The 18,602-nt window shown below is 38.1% G+C and overlaps 4 protein-coding genes across 11 annotated transcripts in view; 3 read left to right on the plus strand and 1 right to left on the minus strand.

The window, feature by feature from the left end:
- Window positions 1-18,602, plus strand: part of LOC125801480 (gastrula zinc finger protein XlCGF49.1-like) — a 280,269-nt gene that overhangs the window by 246,355 nt on the left and 15,312 nt on the right. The window lies entirely within an intron of this gene.
- Window positions 1-18,602, plus strand: part of LOC111197331 (NACHT, LRR and PYD domains-containing protein 12-like) — a 686,367-nt gene that overhangs the window by 179,405 nt on the left and 488,360 nt on the right. The gene's annotated exons all lie outside the window — the stretch shown is intronic.
- The window catches only part of LOC125801186 (zinc finger protein 665-like), a 316,241-nt gene that overhangs the window by 45,313 nt on the left and 252,326 nt on the right, over window positions 1-18,602 (plus strand). The window lies entirely within an intron of this gene.
- Window positions 1-18,602, minus strand: part of LOC125801441 (zinc finger protein 239-like) — a 308,090-nt gene that overhangs the window by 3,881 nt on the left and 285,607 nt on the right. The window lies entirely within an intron of this gene.

An 18,602-nucleotide genomic window follows, 5' to 3' on the forward strand; every position in this document is an offset into this window, starting at 1 on the left:
GGAGCGCAGTGCGGCCGAACCGAGTTCCTCGATTAGGCTCGGCCCTGATGCAGAATTTTAGATTTTAGATGCAGAATGAGCACACCTGATGCTTCCACAAGTGATTAAACAGGAGAGATAGTTGAGGGAGGCAGGTCTAATTCAGTGGTTCGGCTTTCAAAGGTCTGATAAACTTCAGCTTGCTCCCAATTGTGCCGGAAAGTGGAGTTGACTAGCAACGGTAATGCATCTAATCTGTTCCACCACCTCAAGCAGTTTCACTACACACAATATCTTCCTTATTCTGGCTGAAGCACTTATGTAGTTTATGTTGTATCTAAGTTATTTATAGTTGATATAGGTTTGTTTATTTGACGGTGATATCGTGTTCCTTTTATATAAATGAAGGCTTTCTGCATTCTTTATCCTGGATGAGGCACTTTTGTTTTGACCTGTTAAATATGTTTACAAAAGGATAAGAAGCTCTGCCTCTGTTGTAATGTAAAGTTATTTATATTGGTAAAATGTAAATAGGTTATTGGTTTGTGTTTGACAGAGATGTCATGTTTTTATATTGCTACATGCAAATAAAGGTGAGCATTAATTCATTCTGACCATTTTTTAATTTCTAAAGTATTATACAGTTTTTTATGAGAGGAGGCTTTAAAGACAGTAATAGGTACAGATTTCCATTGCAGGGATTCCTAACAGTTTTTCTGAGGCCTTCCAAATATTTATATCGATATCGAAATTATATTGTATCGACCGAAATTAAGGAATGTATCGTGATATAAATTTTGGCCATATCGTCCAGCACTAGCTGTAAATATGTCATACTGCTCTAACAAAGTGTATCTCATTTTATCTTATAAATATCTTTGTAATTTTCTGACTTGCAGTATATCTCTACCCCTCACCTTTTATAATCAAATATTTAGTTTTTTAATACAATAATTTCAGTGACCGGAGGCAGAAAAAGCCTGTATTAAATGTATATGCTTGATGAAGAGTCTCGACCTACCCCTTCCTGTTTTTATGTTCTAGAAATTAGATAATATTACTTTTTTTATTCAGGTGTTGGACCATTTATGGGATAATTTATCTGCATACAATCACAGCTCCAGAAATGACATTAATCTGTTTTAATAAGGCAGTATGCCATAAATATCGTAAGAAATAATGTTGCCAATATTTTTGAACATCATGAACTATATTACCCTGAAATATGGAGCCATATCACCCACCCCTAATTATCACATTCAGGGTAGTACTTTCTTGCTGTTTTAAGCAAAAGAAAAATTCACACTGTTTTCATTTCCTATTATATATCTTCTAGAGACATTTTATATATGTTTATGTCCAGTATAATTTATTTTACTTTAATCCTGCATATATGGAGTGCATTATTACCCAGCAAAAAGCTACACATCGGCCCTTCGTGGGCTAAGTGCGGGCACTGTGGGCAGGGGCTAGCCCATTAAAATTCCAAACAGGCCCAACATGGGTTTTCTGTGGGCAGCCTGTTCATTGGCTGGCCCACTCAAATCCTATAAAAGGCCGCTGTGGGCTAGCCTGAACTGGCCCAGTGCATTAATGCCCCTGTAGGCCCAGTGTGGGAATTATTTGGACAGCCAACACTTTGATGCGCCCACACAAATCCCAGGCAGGCCCACTGTGGGTCAGCCCACATTCAGCCTGCACCATTTCACACCCTGAAGGGCCAGTGTAGGATATATGTGGGCAAAGCACAGTTTAGCATGCCCACACAATTCCCATGCAGAGCCAGTGTGGGTCAGCCCAAATTCAGCCTGCGCCATTTCATACCCGGTATGGGTTATATGTCGGCAACCTGCACTTTGGCATGTGCACACAAATCTCATGCAGGGCCACTGTGGGTCAGCCCTAATTCAGCCTGCACCATTTACACACTGTAGGCATTGTGGGTTATATGTGGGCAGCACGCACACATATGTGAGCATGCCCACACAAATCCTATGCTAGGTTACTCTGGGTCAGCCCAAATTTACCATACAATATTTTACAATCTGAAAGTTTGTGTCATAACAAGTTCATATGAAGGGTATCTGAATATTTTTTATTGTTTTTGTCTGTGAGAGCTAGGTAGATTAGCTAGCTTAGTGGATAGGAGCAACACTGTGTGAAATGTAGTATCAGCTCTGAAAGATTTTCTAAACCAAAAGTGGAGAAAAATCAAGGTACCACAGCAGAGTTGTGCAGAGACCTTTGGAGGGGCACACACACACACACATAGTAACATCTCATATTTTTCAAGACATATACTGTATAGCTATACATTTTTATTTATAAAAATATTTTTATTTAATATTTTGGATAGCTACGAATTTGCTCCATGGTGCTGATTCATAATCTCACCTTTATTATTGGTAGTGCTGATAATAAATAAATAAAAATATTAAATTATAAATGTTTTTGTGCTTGACTATATACACTTTGTGTAAGCCAGCAAGGTTATAAAAGTTACATATTTGTTTATTTTTGCATGTGATATTTAATTGTGAGGATCATGTAACCAACGAATCCACCCCCCTCCCCTCCCCCCTCCCTGCACGTGCCTTTACCACAGAGCAACGATCAAGCTTAAAGGCAAAGTCAGTGAGTGACTTTGGTCTGTCAAAGTGACTGAAAGGTAAGTTATAATTTCTGTTCTACTATACGCTTTTCTATTTTTTGCTAAGATACGCTAATGTGATGCTAATGCAGTTACCACTCTCAGGTTATTGTAGCATTATAAGGGTAGCTATGTTGAAGTTAGCATTGTGCTAAAAAATGTTAGCATTGTCCTAAGTTAGAATGAGAATTTACCTCACATTTAAATAACACGAGGGGCTCCCAAGTTGGCAGCTTATCTCGGCTCTTGGAGAAAGACTGCTGTTAAGTAAGTTAACTTTATATCCAAGTATGTCAACAATAACCATCTAAGGGAACAATGGCTTGCTAAGGGAAATATTAAGGGAAATGGAAAATGGAAAGATATCCACTTAAGCTAAGGGAAAGATAGCCAGTTAAGCTGAGGGAAAGATAGCCAGTTAAGCTAAGGGAAAGATAGCCAGTTAAGCTAAGGGAAAGATAGCCAGTTAAGCTAAGGGAAAGCTAGCCAGTTAAGCTAAGGGAAAGCTAGCCAGTTAAGCTAAGGGAAAGCTAGCCAGTTAAGCTAAGGGAAAGATAGCCAGTTAAGCTAAGGGAAAGCTAGCCAGTTAAGCTAAGGGAAAGATAGCCAGTTAAGCTAAGGGAAAGATAGCCAGTTAAGCTAAGGGAAAGATAGCCAGTTAAGCTAAGGGAAAGATAGCCAGTTAAGCTAAGGGAAAGATAGCCAGTTAAGCTAATGCAAAGATAGCCAGTTAAGCTAAGGGAAAGATATCATTTTAAAAAGTTTTGGTATTTTTGTGAACCTGATATCCTGATATCGGCCACCTCACATGTTTATAGAATGTAACTACCAGTCACACACAGTGACTGTAAAGGCTATTTATGTTTCACCAAGAAATTTTCAGAGTCTCTGAGTCTTGATCAGAATGAGTAACAAGATTTATTGAGAAGACACACGTATGAATACAGAGTGATCTCCTCCCTTGGAAAAGTGCCACGCTCTCTTTTATACCTTTCAGATCCTCCCAACCCTTACTGTCTTACTTTCCCAATTATGGGCACAGTGCCACCATTGTGACACGTCAACTTCTTCTGACAGATGGTATGACATAATCCCTTAGTGAGCATATCAGGCTGGTTCTCAAAATACTGCAAGCAGAAAGGAAGATGACCCTGGCGCCAGAACTTGTAGACAGAACAGCTGTGACGTGCATTCCTTAACACACACACACACACATAGACACACACTGCTGGCGCCAGATAGAGAAAACTCTTACTCAGCATTTCAGAAATGCTCACTAAGGGTAGAATGTTCAGTTCAGTTTACAGTACACATTATCATCGCATAGAACAAAAAAGTAATATCATTAATAGTCTTCATTGTTTATGAATCATCACACGTCATTGATTATGAATCATTTCAATAAACACCTTCCATCACACTCCCCCCTTTGATTCTGAATCAATAATGAAATTTTCTTTTTACAGCTAATTTTCTTTACCTTCATTAAACAAACGGTCCAGCCCAAATGCAGTATCTAACTCTATTGTATCTACTGTAACTTGCAGGAACTGGCCTTTCTTCTGCATATGGCGGAACAAAACCTCAGTAAGGCAATTACATAACAGTGGTCCACAACACAGCAAAAAACCCAAAAACAAAAGAATAGGTAAAACCATAAAGAAAACAGTTCGTAAACCCGCTAAAGTAGAACCCCAGTCCCACAACCATGACTCAGCTCCTCGTTCTTCATTGTTCAGTTGGGCAGCCACAGTGCGCATCTGGTACAATACATCACTGATATTACCTCCTGGGGCATCATTAGGGGGAACATAGGTACAACAGTGCTTACCGATCATGCTACAAACCCCACCTTCTTTTGCTAAGAGGAGGTCAAGGGCCATACGATTTTGTGTAGTCATAAGTCTTAGGGCCGTAAGTTCAGATCGCACCCCTTCAAATCCCCAAATAGTCTGGTTTACAAATGTAGCTAGTCTGTAATGGACTCTGGTGAGGTCCCTGCGCAAAACCCCCACCCCCCACATTGGAAATAATATTTCAGCGAAGCGTGCACTCTCGCTGACCATTTTGTGTTCGTCAGGTACAGATAAATCTGTGTATGTGTCACGTCGAGTGCGGAGACGGGGATTCATAGAATAGAGAACAATGTGTGCACTTAACCGGACTAGAGCACATCGGCCTCGTTGTAGTGTAGGTAGATAAAACAGCAGTCTGTGACCACAATACCAATACCAGTCTGGTATCCAAATAGGCCTATGCATGTTGTCAGTGGTCACCCCCCCAAAGTCTCTTACTAGATTCACAGTGCTATTGCATTGATTAGGGTCTAAGCCTCTTTGCCAACTACTGGTTTGATTACCGGGCAGCCTGGTACAAGTCTCCCCCCCCCCCCTACTAAATATATGCAATCATTTGGTGCTTCTGAGTCTGTGTCATTTTCTAATTCCCTATCGAATCGTCTGAAACAGATTGGGAAAAGTCTGGTGCTGGTCATCCCAAACTGAATATCAGCATCTAGCTTCCCTCGATTCCCTTTGAGAAAAACATTAGCATCTGTATCAGCATTTTTAAGCCAGGTTTGATTAACTGTGTTATATGTGTCTGTATATAACTCAAAGACAAATGGATCGGCTGCAGCATGAGGTATTAGGGCACAAGCATAACAAGTATTATTTACACCTGATGTACGAGCTGTAAAATTGGCATATTGCCAGAAAATGTTCTTTCCTGGGTGTCTAAGATAACCTTTATCAGGACCATCGGAGCTGCTCCTTGTAGTCAGAAATAGTGTCCCCATGATGGCCAGCAGGCAGGCCAGCCCCAGTGTCATCATTGCCACTTTCTTGGGGTTGATCCCCTCCCTCATCTCCTAGTTCATATGCACTGGTCCCAGAACAGCAGAACAGCAGTGAAGCTTCTCTGCCACTCAGAGAAGTCTACATAACGCCTAAGAAGCCCCGGGAGTAATGACAAGTGTCCGCATACAGAGTATGAGAACAAGTGTTTCTTCATCTCAGCTGTGGACATGCTGGGGCCTATTGCACACCAGTCCCCACGCCGGACTCTCCCTGCCTCGTTATGCCCACCATGGATCTGAGAAGATTCATAAACAAAATGTTTACTACATTAACTTTCTCTTTTTTTCAGAATTACAACATAAAGTTATAAGTGTTAAAATCAAATCAGTTTTTTTTTTTCAACATTGTCATTGTTTTTGCTCTACACTATAGAATACATAGTCTCAACATTTATTTATCAAATACCTTCTTATTTTCTTTTAACCTTTCACATTGTCTAATTTAATCTTCAACCATAATAATGTATATATTTTTATACATTAATTAGACATTTTCTTACACTAGATGCTGAGAAGCTGATCTACACCTTTGTTTTGATTAGACTATTGTAATGCATTATTCTCTGGATTACAATTATTATTCTCTACAATTTACAAATTACATCTTGGTCAAAATGCTGCAGCTACAGTTCTAACTCACACACAAAAAAAAGAGAGAAGATTATTTAGATTGGATTTTAATATTCATTTAGTGTAAAAAGTGTAAAAATCTCTTAATGGCTTAGCAGCTAAGTATATCTCAGGACTCCTGACAGATCGACAATTCCAGCTCATTTGTTGAGAACATTTAGCGTTGCATTCTGTATTTATGCACCAAAGATTTGTAACTCTCTATCAGTTTATATCCCTCAGGGATCACCCAGTTCTTCCTTTGAAGCCCATCTAAAACTTATTTGTGCACTTCATATTAATCTTAGTTGTATTTATTTTAAAATAGTTTGTTATGTGCCCAACATTCTTAATGCCAATCTATAGACCCACAATCCTCAACTTTACATATACTCAGAAATCCTTAAAGCATTGCTCATAATATTTATTCTTATTGGTGCTGTTATTTGAGGGCGAACATACAAGGAGCATAAAACACCCCCTTTTTATTTTAGTTAATAAGTAGAGAGTTCAGTTCCTCCAAAACTCTGATGAGTATGATGCAGTCAGTGCATTTCCTCTATCCTTTGTAAACTTATTTTCCATCTGTTAACCTGAGTCTAAAAACATTTGGCTGATGTTAGAATTTAAATGTGTGTGGAGTTGTGTCCACAAGCTGTTTTAGGGATGGTCCACCTAAGTTTAGACTAACTAGTTTCTATGGCAGTGATTTCAAACCTATGAGCTGCAGTGGTCCTGTTTGAAGTCATTGGCCTAATATTTATTTTTCTTGTTCAGTTCCAATATATGTTTTTTGCGAACTGTGCTACCTGTAAATTAATTGCAAAAAATAAAAACATATTTAAGTTTCACTTGTTTGGCATAGTTGCAGGACTGTTAGCTGGTGGTTTAGCAAGCTAGTTATTATATATATATATATATATATATATATAGAATTAATTTAGCATTAATATTAATGCACATATAAGAGAAAGATTTCTATCTTACCTTATATATATATATATATATATATATATATATATTTTTTTTCCTGAACTAGATATTATTTTTAATTCATCAAAGTTTTTGATGAGAAACACTATTTAAAAGAGAAACAAAAAAAGCAAAAACCTCCCGTTTTTTTCTTAAAAAGAAAGGTAAAACAGTCATAATTTGAGTCACCACCAGATTTAAAGTTTAACCAAACATTTTCTACATGAGGCATAAACATCAAAAAATGAAATAAAATCACTCCTTTTAATAAAAAAAAGAAACAGGCATAAAAATAAAAATAAAAAAAAATCTGGTCTCACGTCTCCGTTGCTGGCTCAGGCTGAGGGGTGGATCCACTGGGCTGATTGGCTGCTGGGGGTGGGTGGTGTTGATGGTTGAGCAGGTGCTGTCTGAAGCGGTCTCTGATCGCTCAGTTCTTCCAGATCTGAAACCAGTTTCCTGGACCAGTGCTGTAACATTTGAATCACAACAGGTCCGGTAAAGACGCAGTCCAGCCGTCGACCGACAGCTGGACCAAACACAGTCTCTCATCTGAGACTCTCCTGATGAAGTGCTCTGGTTCAGATGATGTTCACAGTACTGTTGCAGAGGACCCTGTCTCTGAGGATCAAAACTCCTGTGATGAGCACCACCCCCGCCTTCTCAAACACCCAGAAAACAGCCCTGAGCAACATTCAGTCAAAAGAGAAAAAATCCCTCCAAAAAAAAAAAAAAACTTAAAAGAAAAAATAATAAAAAAGAAATCCTGAAAGGAATTCTATAATATGGTTAAAAATTGTTTAGCCTCATGAAATAACTAAAACAAAAATTATTTCCAGCCAAACGATGCTTGATATTTCTAAACTTTATAAACATTATCATTATATTGTTGTGCTCTGATGGGGACTCAAAATATAGCCAAGAATATTTAAGCAAGTTCTTCATTGCGAGAAATAGGAAACATATGGAAAGCAAAACAGAAAGCTCCATATATATATATATATATATATATATATATATATATACTGTATATATATATATATATATTTTTTTTTTTTTTTTAAACATCTGATGTCTCCTTGTTTAAAAGTCAGAAAGAGAGACCCAATTCACTGCAGCTCGTAATAGATACAATATTAAGTTTGTCAAATTAAACCTTTCCAAAGAAAGTAAGGTCTTTTCTTACTGGTTTCTAAAATCTACCATCCTCATTAAGAGAATCAAAAGATCAGCATAGACTGAGATACATGAGAACCACTAGAGAAATTAGATATGTGTATTCTTTAAATCTCATTCAGCTGAGACTGAGCTGAAATCAGTCTCAATAAGAAAAGAATAAGAATAGAAAAGGCCTAAACCACATGAAGACAGAAGCTGTGTTCAGAATGGCTCACTCATTAACTCTTTCACTATGTAGCATTTTCTATTTACTAAACGAATTATGGAACAACCAAACAATAAACCATGTTTGTCCTGCTCTGAGGACGTCTAATACAACAGCACTGCATTGCATTATAGTATATTTTGGAATTTCTAAATTTTGTGATGCATTAGGTTGTTTCATAGTGAACTATATAGGTAATAGAATGTACTGCTGCGGTTTTAAACACTATTGCAAAAATGGTTTATACACTATATAGTGCACTATTTCTGGAATAGGGAGCGATTCTGACACAGCCACACACACATTATATTCATCATTAGATTAGCTTATAGAATATCAGAGTTAGACAAATGTTAGAAACATACACACTTTCACACACGCACAGACACACACACACACACACACCAAATGTGATAGAAGATAGCAGAGAAGAGATGTTTTGTCTATCTCTCTCACTGCTTCATTCAACACACACAGAAACACACACACACACACACACTGTCTCAAAAGCCTGGAATCCTCATCTCTTTTCTGTTTCAATCAGGGATGACTTTCACAATGTGGACATTTGTACATAACTCATCACTACTACTCAAACATGAAGCTGTCTCACATATTCACTAAACTGTCATCCTCAGAATTCTACAGCATTCTCCATAAAGATAATGAAACATGTTACATTGAACAGTACCAGCATGGCTCAATATTCTGCCCTACTTTAATATATGTATATTGGGTTTATATGCTAATGATTCCAAACCTTTGAACAACACTACATAAACACACACACACACAGAAATACACATATAGTCTTGGCTCATTTGATTGAAAAGAGCTGCGTCATGAATTTTTGGATTAAGTTTCAATTCTTTAGTTACTTGGGATCCCATTTTGTTCTCTCATTCGATTTTAATGACTCAGAGTAATTTAGCCCCAATAATCACGTCTCACCTTCCTTCTTCTATCCCTGCTTAATACACAATCAGTACCCTGTACTATTAGTATTATTTATGCACTCCTCCCCACGGTCCCGGGACCTATACTCTAATGACACGTCTATCAATAGAGGCCTCACGACCAGGCTAGTCTTCTCTTTACTTTAAAGATATATTTACATACATCAATAAAGGCCTCACGACCAGGCTAGTCTTGTACACCGTCATGTAACTATACACTGTCCAGGGCGGAGTGCTGAAGGAAGGATGGAGGGGAGTAAATTAATTTAAGAACAATTGTTTACATTAAAAATTTCCTTAATGAGTAAATTAGTTAACCTGTCACTCACCACCAATGTTTGTTGATGAGGCCTGGATTTGCGAATGAGGGGTGAGAGGCCGCACCTGCCCCCGCGGTACTTCGTCCTTATTCTGTGGAATTTTCCCTTGCTTCTGGGGCCCAGCTGTTTTGCTGGAGAGCGTCCTCGGCAGGTGCTTAGTCTCTCCCCCTCCGCCGCAAGACCATGCTCATCCTGTTCCGTGACGCCAAATTGTGGTGGAAAATAATGACAGGAAGAAAGAAATATTCAGAGTCTCTGAGTCTTGATCAGAATGAGTAACAAGATTTATTGAGAAGCCACACGTAATGAATACAGAGTGAACTCCTGCCTTGCAAGAGTGCCATGCTCTCTTTATACCTTTTAGATCCTCCCATCCCTTACTTCCCAATTATGGGCACAGTGCCACCATTGTGACACGTCAACTTCTTCTGACAGGTGGTATGACATAATCCCTTAGTGAGCATATCAGACTGGTTCTCAAAACACCGCAAGCAGAAGGAAAAATGACCCTGGCGCCAGAATTGTAGACAGAACAATCCGTGACGTGCACACATACATAGACACACACTGCTTTCCCCAGATAGAAAAACTCTCACTCAGCATCTTAGATATGCTCCTGAGTACACATTATCATCGCATGGAACAAAAAGTAATATCATTAATAGTCGTCATTGTTTATGAATCATCACACGTCATTGATTATGAATCATTTCAATAAACACCTTCCATCACACCAGTCACACGGCATATTACTTAGTTTCACATTGAAGGGCAGCCTTTAAAAAGGCTTTTTAATATAATATGACACAATATCTGTCTTATTTCCATGATAGTTAGCTAAATATTTAATTAATCCAGCATGCGCTCTCCGTTTTACTACTAATCAATGCGCGTAGCCTGACCCCTTCATCCGAGCGCAGAGAAGGGGCTAGGCAGCCATGGCCCCGCCCCTGGAGTGAAAAGCATGAGTCTTATTGGTTAGATTGTCCTAAGACTTTTCTAATAGACTCATTATTACTCATTACTACACCCTTCTCAAAATCAGGAGAAGGGTCCGCGGACACGTGAGCAGAAGACATTTTAAAGAGCTTTGATTGGTCAGTACCGCTGTCAATCATACAGTCCTATAGCAACGAAAAACACAGGCTAATGCTTTGAATTAGTTGCTGTTTTTTTCGTTAATCTATAAAATAAATGCTTACACTTGCAATAATTATATACATCCTGATAAAAAATAAGTAATTATTTACATGCACATTTGGTCAGCCCTTAGAGGCCTTACTGCACACCACTGATATGTATATTGAATATGAATTATACATAATACTTAAGGCTGGACAATAATTTAAAATCACTGATTGTCTCCAATAATGTTTTTGTAATTTTTTAACGAATATATTTTTATTAAATATTGGCCTGGAGTTCTAAGACAGCAATGGTCCTCCAACTAAAAAATATTCTTAAGAGGCATTTAGTATTTACAGAATCTGTTACCGACTGACGTTCATTACAGAGAGCTGCGTCAGTTCAGTGCATTAATTTGAGAAGAAAAGATAGAACCCAACAGGCATATGTATAGCCATACACCTTATATAAAGTTCTTAATACCAATACAGAAATGAAGAAATGTATTGTGTGTAAAGGATGATTTACACTTCTTACATAGGTATAGGCTTCATAAAATGTATTTAAAGTAAAAAAAAAAAAGGATTTATTGATTTTAATAGTTCCTAGAATTTTTTTTGTTACAGATACTAACATTATACTCTGCGTAATTGAGGGAGGAGCCATGGCAGGTGTGAGGTTTTCGTGCATTTGCGCTTGATTTCAAGTTGATTGCGATGTACTAAGAGAAACTACGTGGGATTTTGTCTACGCACTAGGGGTGTCACGATCTCGATATTTTATCGAAATCGAATCGAAATGAGGTCACGATCTCGAGTATCGAAGTCAAAAAGAGGATCGACGATCCCTCCCGCGCGCGCTACGCAAATAGCGCAGCGCGCTACGCAAATGGCGCGGCACCAACACAGCGCATCCTATTCATTTAAATAGAGATAGCCACTGCATGAGCGCAGTCGGCGGGAGTGTGATCACTGTTTTTATCTGTCCAACGGGGGAGGGAGGGCGGGGGATGGGCGCGCAGGTTTTGTATCTGTATCTAACGGAGGGGTGGGTGCGCGCAGGTGAGAGCGTGTGAACTCGCTGAAATGCGTGTGTCAGTGTGACTTGAGAACACTGACTATAGATCACAGTGAGGTGGATTAAAAATCTTAAACTTATAATTGACTACACCTGTTGCTTTCCATTGAATTAAAAAAACATCTTTCTCTCAGATAAAGTAAACACAAGCGTGTTTCTGACTAAAATAAAAGCTTTTCAGGAGAGATATAAGTTATGTGTAAATATTTATAAGACAATACCCACATCACTTATCTAACCAGCCTGTACTGATTTCTGCCCCCCAATAATGCTTTCAATAACCTCTTGTAACCCCTGGGAGCCAGGGGTTACACTCTAATAGCCTTTAATAGTCTTCAGTAGCCTTTAAAAGACTTACCTGGCGGCCGTGGTGTGTCCACTAAACTCCGTAGTTATAAACATCCTGAGGTTAGCAGCGCGCTAACTGACCTGTTTATAATGTAATCCGAGCAGTGACTCCGTGTCGGCTGTTCTAACCTGCTGCTGTTAGCTGCTTGGGCTGAAAGATGAACTGTAGTGAGCTGTATTATCCGGTTAGTGGGGTTAAAACCTTTATTTGTTTACAGAAACAGTAAAAACGGACTGGCTGAGCTCTGTAGCCCGTGGCTGGGCTGTACTGAAGTAGTGACTGAGTGAAGAGAGCGGGGTGCTGCTGCTGCTAGTGGTTGGATGAAGAACTGCAGCTTCATGTAATGAGCAGTTTCACCAGCCATCCACACACAGCTCTGATAAACTGCTTGTTTTAATAGTGCACACTGTTGCTACCAAAAAAAGTCACTAGATGGCATTACCATATATATCTTAATAAATAATAATAATAATAATATTTATAATATTTATAATAATAATAATAATAATAATAAATATATTATTTAAATTTTATGAGGCATAAAATAATAACAAGAAAAAAAAACAAGAAAATCGAGAATCGAATCGAATCGTGACCCTCAAATCGAAAATGAAATCAAATCGAGGATTTAGAGAATCGTGACACCCCTACTACGCACGGTTTGATAAATCCGGATTTTTTTGTGCGTACGGAACTTTTCAGGTCTGAGCGTACGGAACATTTTAGTAGGAAGTCCACGCAAGTCTTAGTACATGAGGCCCCAGGTGTTGACATTGTACACTGTAAAAAATGTCCGTGAAAATTACAGTGAAAAACTGTGAAATGGCAACAGAAATAAACCGTAAAGCAAGAAGAAGCTTATTGTTGTAGAATAAACATTGAATTACCATAGATTAAAAAACTGTGAAAAATGTTAATTTTAATTGTTTTAACATGTGAAATATAAGGTGAAAAGCTGAAATGGTGACAGCATTGGACAGTCATATTAAAAATAGCACATTACTATATTATTCACGGTGTACAAACCTTAAATAAAAAACATGCCGTCAATTATATTTTTTACCATTTTAAGATGTGAAATATACACTGTAAAAAAAAAATCTTGTCAAATTTACGGTGAAAAACTGGCAGCTGTGGTTGCCATTTTTTCACCGTAAAAAATACAGTGATCTTGTATATGGCTTCACGGTAAGGTATATTAACACTTGTAAAAACAACAGTTTGAAAATGCTGCCATTATTTCACAGTAAAATAAACAGTTGCAAATGTATAAGATATTACAGTTTAATTCTTGTCAACAGTAAATTTCATATTGATAAACCGTTTTGTTTACAGTATATTCTTGTGAAAAAAGTATATTACATTGTGAAAAGCAGGGCCTGAATGGGATGTAACGCAGCTGTCTATGGGGCATGGCTATGTTAATTAGATGTTTAGTTCAGAGACATCACCATGATGTAGTTTCATAGCAGTTTTATCCACCTGCCTGGGTTTTACATTATGTGTATATAAGTGATTTCACTCTCCGAGCACGTCTCTGTGCTGTAAGTGAGCAGTCCAGTTAATGAAGCGCTTTTGAAAAAGATAATGCTGTTTAAAACTGTATGTTGTTTACAGCGTGACTCAAAGTTATTGGACAACCACAAAAATTTGCCATAAAATTGGACAATAAATGCTGTGGAATGGATCATTTTTCACTTAAAAAGCAACAGGGTTACATTGTGAATTATACAGCTATACCATGAGCCTATATACACTTTCACCGTTATTTTAACAGTAACTCCTCTTTATTAGTACATTTTCAAACTGTTGTTTTACAAGTGTTAATATACCTTACCGTGAAGCCATATACAAGATCACTGTATTTTTTACGGTGAAAAAATGGCAACCACAGCTGGCAGTTTTTCACCGTAAATTTGACAAGATTTTTTTTTACAGTGTAGTGGTGAACAGCTTCATCACCAGCATCCATACACACATATTGTAAACCCCAATAATAACTGGTGTTTTTTTTTTTAGTTCTGCAAACTCAAGTTACCCCTCCCTTTCCAGTCCTCTCTGTAGAGATTATCCAGGTGAATCATAACAGATCCAATTGAACAAAACACTATCACCTAAACCTCATTGTATATATATTTTTTTGTTTATTTTACAATACAAAGTTTCAACTTTTCTATATATTCCTGTATAAAATATACAAAGTTAATTTTTCCCCAAAATAATAAAAATCATTTTAGATAAGCTACGAATCACCTGTTAGTGTAAAACCTTAAGCCTCCATATCAGATCTGAAAAAGGAGGTACAGAGGATGGATGAACTCAAGCTTTGCAGATAAGCATCACCTAACCAAACCTTTCTAATAGCAAGAACAAATCTTGCACAAGCAAATCAGTTAAGTCACCTCACACTCAAACTTCTAATCTAAACTGTTCAACTGGTTGAAGGGCAGTTACAGTTGACCCAGCAGTCAATGGGTTAATAAAATAAAAAAGGGAGTTAAAAGTAGAGTTGTGATTGAGCCTGACTGCACAAAGGGTTAAATCAGTGGTGTTGTGCTGGTGTTAATTTTAGGAGTAACAGGTTTTTATCTGGTCAGCATGAATCAAGGGGGGAATTTTACTAGTGGATGAACATGGTGAGCAGCAGTCCTTCCACATTGGTGACCAAGTCTTGCACATTATTTTGAATTGAAAGGCATATTAATGGCTTCATTGGTTGGTTGATGCAGTTTGACAGAGTTGAAGTCTCTTTTCGTGGAAGGAGAGCCGTGGGAATTAAAGGCATTCGTGACCAGGCTGTGGTGGGACATGCTTCTAAAGCAGACCTGGGCATTGTAAGGCCAGCGGGCCACAACCGGCCCGCTGACTATGAGATGATGATGATAAATTATAAGGGAATAGTTAAATCTGTCGCGCTGTCCGCACCAAAAACATATATTATCCAGATCTAATCAAATAATATACACCAGGAATACAACTACCTATCTGTAGATCAGTGTAACATTTTAGAAATATTTGTCCTATTAAATAAGCAAATCAGAGGGTTATCAAATGATAACTGCTGAACATTGTGTAACATTGTTCATTGTATTCAATATTCAGTTAAATTTTATTTATATAGCGCTTTTTACAACAAAGGTTGTCACAAAGCAGCTTTACAGGAAAAACAGGTCAACGCCTCTTATGAGCAGCACCACAGAGATGCCAATTTTATGGTGACACAGTGGCAAGAAAACACTCCCTTTAAGAGGAAGAAACCTTGGAAGGAACCAAGACTCAGTCCGAGGAACCCATCCTACTCAGGTTGACCCGCTCAGTACAAACAAGTAACAAACAAATAACAGAACAAAACAGTACAGAGAATTAATGTGAACTATGGCTAATATAACAGGTACTAATTTATGAATATAAGAATGTGATGGGCACAAACTATAGAGCTATGGCTAATACAGAAACAGATACTGAGTGTGTTAATGTTAATCAGTGCAGGGCTGCAGAGCCGGAGAACATCACAGCGGGCAGTGGAGAGCCAGGCTGGGAACATCAGGAACAGGGCATCTCCATACATGTAAAAGAGATAGATAGAGAAAACAGAAAGGAATGGAAGAGAAACAAAAAGCAGGAGTTAGAAAGGTTGTGTAATGATTCTGATGAGTAGAAGAGCAGGGCTGATTCCTGAAGTGGACACATCCAGGCAGACCGGCCGGCCAGGCATCTCAGCACATAAGAGAGAGAGAGAGAGAACAGAGAGGGGAGGGAAGAAAAATGGGTTAGAATGGTTTTATAAAACTCTGCTGGAGTGGGATGGTAGCAGCAGCTCAGGACATGGGGAGAGAAAGAGAAAGCAGATGATTAGGACAGGGTTTATATTTGCTGGATAAGCTGTAAGAGGAAGACATTGTAATGAGACATTACTCAAACGCTTGAGCAAATAGAAATGTTTAGAAGAGTCTAGATTTAAAGGTGGTGTTCCTCCAGAAGTGGTGAATGCATTCGGCACAAATCTGGAAAAGAAAGACTGCATTATTGCTGACAACACTGGCAAAATGAAGCTACTCTACTCTGCCATCTCTACTCGTAGCCAAGGGGGACTACATCTGACGACTACAGGCTCAACGGAGATTCAAGAAGTTCCAGCCATTGTGGATGACGTCTACACTTTCGAGGGTCTGGTCTAGGGTTGGGCGGTATGACGGTATTTCGGTATACCACGGTATTTAAATAAGGTGACGGTATTGTAAAATAGTGCAGTATATTAACCACGTCACGTGCCAAACCTGAACTTTGAAAAACGTATGTTTAAGACATTCTGCGCATTCACAATGAAAGAGCAGTAGGAGGGGTAAGCTGTTGGAGCTCCCTGATTGGTTATGGGGTGGGGCTTCTCACTGAGGAGATCACACAGCAAAAACTCAATCAACTCTACAGGTTTCACTAATTTTCACCAAAATTATCGCCACAAATAGCCACATTTGTGCTGAAGTGACAATAAATCCCTATACTAACCAACCAACCACCGAAATAATCAGATTTATCAGTTTATCCTACAGCATGGGGTGTTCAGTGTGAGATACTCAAAGTTACAGCTGTTTCCTTAAATATTCCTCATCTCCTATTTCTCTACAAAACAGTTTTTTTTTTGTCACTCACGCTCATATTCTAATCCCATACAGAATTCTGCAGTTTCCTGTCATTATTTCGCAGCTAGCTCGAGCGCTGTAAATATAAGCAATTCCGCGGACCGCGAGGCGCTGCACCCCGCAACCCCTGCTCCCCTTCGCGAGCAGAAACGGAACAACACCACCCGCTGTTAAGCTGCTGTAGTGGATACTGTAATTTCAGTTTGTTTTATTTTTCTCTTTTAATTACCATTTTTATAAGTTTCAGTTAAGGGGAACTTTCAGTTTTCGTTATTTCGTTCGTTTTCATTAACAGTAATACGTTGTTATATGGTGATTATCAGGCCGTAGCTTTATATAAAATAAAAATAGTATTAAAAACAGATGACTATTTCCTGGAGCCTGGACTGACCCGAGATTTTCCATTACTTTCCTCGGGCCGGGTCTCGTCCGGGCTGAGAAATAAAAATCAAAGTATCCTGCTATTTAAAAGAATGGAAAATTTAATAAAAATAATAATATAGTTTTGCATACTAGAGTTTAGATTGTCTGCCTGAACCCCAGCGTGAACGCGAGACTGAACCCGAGCGTGAACACGAGCTCATCCGCGCGTTTAAAGCTCCGCAGCATCTAATAAAAACAGATTCACAAACAAACTCTGACACTATTTTAAGTGTTGGTGCAAGCCTGCTATTTGCGCAGGATTTATCATAGGGCCACAAGGGTCAGAAATCACCCTCATTCATTTCCCAGATTATTTCATGCTGGCTGATTTTTTTCTTTGTTTTCTCTCTTTCATGATTGAATATTACAAGGATATTACTTCAGTAGTGAGTGAGGGCAAATACTTAATTCAGATTTGCAAACTGTTTCTCATTTTGCACATAATCATACTGTGAGAATTTCAGGTTTACTAAATAGGTGGACCCAAACCCAGACACCACAGATGCAGAGGGAGCTTCAACCAATCATCTTTAACATAATGTTAAACAGTTACATGTGATTATTATTATCTAGCCAGCTGTTCACATATTCTATTATATTTGGCCTGTAGTCTACTGTAGTTATTAACTATTTTAATTAAAGCTGCATTAACTAAATTCATTGGCAGGTTATTTAGCAAAAATTCGAGAAAAAAAAACAGCTAATAATAATTACCTCTAACTCTCTGACAATTAATGTGCTCACTTAAACCTAAGTAACCTAAACCTATTCAAATATTATGTACAGTTATTTTATGTACCAAATATATAAAAAGTAGAACTATGTTGGAACTGTTGAGAAAATACTTCACAACTGGAGCTGTGCTGAGCTGTGAAATGCATGTGTCTGATCCATGTGTGTAAGCCTGATGGATCATTTATTAATAAACAAAAAAGAGAAAAAAATGAAGATATTTACTGAATTCTTGGAATAGAACATGAACTTGTTCCAAAGATATATCAAAGAAACATGGTTCAGTCGGATCACTTTTGACATATATTGTACATAAAATGATTAACAAGACACATGTAAACTATACCCTATCGCTCTGTGAACTAATTTTTGATTTCCATTTGTTACAGCGCATGTTTTTATTTTAATTTTTTTAGGTACGCATATTTTGTCTCCAATAAAGTACTGAAGTTGCTTTATTGCTTACGCCACAGGGCTAGTGTTGTTTGAGGACCAGCTGATGCAGGTTTGTCTAGAACATTTGTATCAG

Source organism: Astyanax mexicanus, chromosome 4, assembly GCF_023375975.1.
Source record: "Astyanax mexicanus isolate ESR-SI-001 chromosome 4, AstMex3_surface, whole genome shotgun sequence".
NCBI classification, from domain to species: Eukaryota; Metazoa; Chordata; class Actinopteri; order Characiformes; family Acestrorhamphidae; genus Astyanax; species Astyanax mexicanus.